Source organism: Lycium ferocissimum, chromosome 2 (genome assembly GCF_029784015.1).
Source record: "Lycium ferocissimum isolate CSIRO_LF1 chromosome 2, AGI_CSIRO_Lferr_CH_V1, whole genome shotgun sequence".
NCBI lineage: Eukaryota > Viridiplantae > Streptophyta > Magnoliopsida > Solanales > Solanaceae > Lycium > Lycium ferocissimum.
In genome coordinates this window covers 47,032,989-47,034,328 of record NC_081343.1, presented here as the reverse complement: position 1 = coordinate 47,034,328, position 1,340 = coordinate 47,032,989, and positions in this window count along the sequence as shown.

Genomic DNA, 1,340 nt, shown 5'->3' with positions numbered 1-1,340 from the left:
ATATATATAATAAAGTATGGTCCATTTTAGTAAGGGTTAAAAATAACGGGAATAATGTGCCAAAATTGGAGACCTTCATATCCGACAAAGCTGTAAAGCAATAGAAGTGACATGAATTAAACGTGTCTTGTTGATATATAGTCTAAATCCCCAATCAGAACTGTATAAGCAACAACTAATATTAAGTGACTAAGATAACGATTAAATGTGATAGTTGATACTCTAAAAAACCAATCAATAGTGTACAATAGTAGTCTTGAAATATAAGGACTATCTTCTCACGCGAGGAAAATTAAGAAAAATGTAGAAAATGAAGAAGAAAAGAACGGAAGTCATATTAAACTGAGTTCTTCATCTACCCCTTTACAGTGTTCTTCGAGGTAGAAACTCTGTAACTAAAGAACATCCTATACACTCGAATTGCATATGTTTATTGCATGCTTTTTCGATACGCCCCACTATACAATGCACTTTCTCTGGTTCATCATCAGAATCTCATCAAGCAAATTCAAACACAAATATCAAAAGCAAATTGTCAAGCTTTGTACATCCTCTTATTTCTGTTTTCTTCAACGATGTATGTGATTCCAAGCTTCTTCGGTGGTCGTAGGAGCGACACCTTCCACCCATTTTCACTCTACGTATGGGATGATGACTCCCCAATTTCAGGCGCAGTCGTCAATGTCCTGTCCTCTGCACGTCAAATCTCTGCTTCTGTAAATGCAAGAATGATTGGAAAGAGACCCCAGAAACCCATGTCTTCAAAGTGGACGAAGAAACGATTAATGGCATCGTATGGACAGGAGCAGTGGCAAGTTCCTAAGAAGATGGTGTTTACCCCCGAATTTAGGTAATCAATTGAATTTGTAAGTGAGGTATAGGATATGTGGATGAACTTTAATCTATTTTGGGTTTACAGGAAATAATTATAGATTTGCGTGTTATAGCATGTGCATGTGAACATATGCGTTAGTGATTCGACTAAGATACAAATGTTTATGATTAAGCCAACTATATTGGAAGAATAAGCATAAAATGCCAACGATCCTAACAAAGGAGAGAGAGAGCTTCAATATATAATTTCTATTACAATGTTCTTGATCTTGAAAAAGCTAGCCCTTAAAAAGCGAGGAAAATGCCTCCTATTTATAGTTGTGCCTTATGCGCCTTGCATACAACATAAAGCATAACTTTAGAATAAAAAGAAAACCCTAAAAAGGATAAGGTTGGGCCATACGGTCGACACCGTACGATTAGCGGTACAATGTGGCGAACGGTCTTGACGCGTAGCAATTTTTGTAGCCCACGATCACCGGACTAACGGCCACGATCAACCGGCC